This window comes from Lycium barbarum, chromosome 9, assembly GCF_019175385.1.
Source record: "Lycium barbarum isolate Lr01 chromosome 9, ASM1917538v2, whole genome shotgun sequence".
Classification (NCBI taxonomy): Eukaryota; Viridiplantae; Streptophyta; class Magnoliopsida; order Solanales; family Solanaceae; genus Lycium; species Lycium barbarum.
The window spans coordinates 6,267,758-6,269,858 of NC_083345.1; the positions used below are offsets into that span (position 1 = coordinate 6,267,758).

At 36.3% G+C, this 2,101-nt stretch overlaps 1 long non-coding RNA gene across 1 annotated transcript; it reads right to left on the reverse strand.

Annotated features, from left to right (window-relative positions):
- Window positions 1-1,582: 1,582 nt before the first annotated feature.
- On the reverse strand, window positions 1,583-2,101 carry LOC132610839 (uncharacterized). The gene is made up of 2 exons (XR_009571329.1): window positions 1,976-2,101; window positions 1,583-1,842 (listed from the first exon to the last, which is right to left on the reverse strand). It is a non-coding gene; the product is annotated as an uncharacterized LOC132610839 (long non-coding RNA).

Below are 2,101 nucleotides of genomic sequence, written 5' to 3' on the forward strand. Positions count from 1 at the left end.
CCTATTAAGAAAAATCATAAACTTGGCCTTGCAAATGGAGATTTGTTGTCGGATCCGGAGGTCTACCGTAGATTAGTCAGGCGTTTGATTTATTTGGGGGTCACTCGACCGGACTTGGCATATTCTGTTCATATTTTGTCTCAATTCATGCAAGAACCCCGGATTGAACATTGGGAAGCGGCCTTACGAGTGGTCCGTTATTTGAAAGGCACACCAGGACAGGGTATTTTGTTACGTGCCGACAGTGAGTTGACTTTGCAGGGATGGTGTGATTCTAATTGGGCGGCTTGTCCGCTTACTCGTCGTTCGTTGACAGGTTGGCTAGTATTTCTAGGTCAATCTCCCATCTCTTGGAAGACAAAGAAGCAGCACACAGTTTCTAGATCTTCTGCAGAGGCTGAATATAGGTCCATGGCTGCAGTCACTTGTGAGTTGAAGTGGCTGAGAGGTCTGTTGTTGAGTTTAGGTATACAATATCCCAAGGCGATCAAATTGTTTTGTGATAGTCAGTCCGCTTTGCACATCGCAAAAAATCTTGACTTGTTCCTAATTACCATATACTGGTTAGTTTCATTGTTTCACTAATTACCATATATTAGTTAGTTTCCTTGTTTCACTTTGTTCGTGATGCAATTAACGAAGGTTTGATTTCTCTGTCACACGTTTCAACATCTTCACAATTGGCAGACATTTTTATCAAAGCTCTCGGCAAAACTCAGTTTGACTTCTTACTTTCCAAGTTGGGCATTTTTAATTCTCATGCTCCAACTTGAGGAGGAGTATTGCGGTATAATATCTTTATATTATTTGATATTATTTGGTAGCATATTTGTAGGGAGATAATTACCATATATTAGTTAGTTTCCTTGTTTCACTAATTACCATATATTAGTTAGTTTCCTTGTTTCACTAGGATCTTAGTTTCCTTGTTTCACTAGGGTTCAAGATTGTATCCTATATATATTCTCTCTTGGTGAATGAATGAAACAAGTTAAGATTGTATAGTTTCTACAAACAACCATCAATATGTATTTCAAAATAGAGGTATATTTAAATCTCTAAAACAAGAACAATTCGGATTTAATTGAAGGTAAACCGCATGGGGCAAATAGCAAGTTCAGATTCAGTAAAAAGGGTCAAGGTTTACCTTACATCTAACCCCATTATACTTTCGGGACATATATACCCTTATCATTAGCAAAGTATTCAAATCTAGCCTTATTTTGAACGGTGCTCCAATGTGACAGTGTGGACTCAGATATTAAAATGCCACCATCAACTCCACGTGTGTATTATTGTTATCTTATTTTTTGCCCATCATTGTGTCGAGAGTTTGGGTTATTCGTTAATGCAATTGCTCTCTTTTCGGTTAATTACAAGATACAAACATTTGCTTACTCTTTTTTCCGCTTTTCCAATTCCAAAAGATTGAACTTTTCAAGTTATTTATGTTTTTTATGGTTTGAATAGTCTGCCTCGAAAAATGAGGGTAGATTTGAATACTTTGCTAATGGTAGGAGTATATATATCTCAAAAGTATAACGGAAATTAAATACAGACAATATTTGAATGTAGAGGGACAGAATCTAACCCTTTTTCCTTTAATTGTTTATCATTACAAATGAAGTCCCAAAAACATAAATCAGTCTTTGTTGCTCTCGACGACTTCTTGTCCATTATAAGCTGGTTTGGGGTTGGGTGGGGTGGGGGGGAGGGTAGTTATTTTACAATAACAACTACGTGTCTCCAAGTCACATGTTGGAGTAGTACCAATTGAGCATATTAGTTGGTGAGGACAGTCGTCATCATCATTGCATAGAAGCCCCCCATTGCTTCCTTGTCCTAATTACATCATTAACATTGTTGAATAAGTTATAATGAAAAAAAAAAACTACAGTTCTCATAATTAATTTAATAAAAAAAGATTAAAATTGCTCATAAGTGGAATATAGAGGAGAGTTGGATTAGTACTTACCTAACACAATAAGCAAAAATGACACCAAGAAAACCTTTAGGAATGTTGTCTTCTCCATTCTCTACTCCAAGTACTAATTTGGTAGCACTATGATAATTATATGACTGTTTTTATTGATACCTCTTC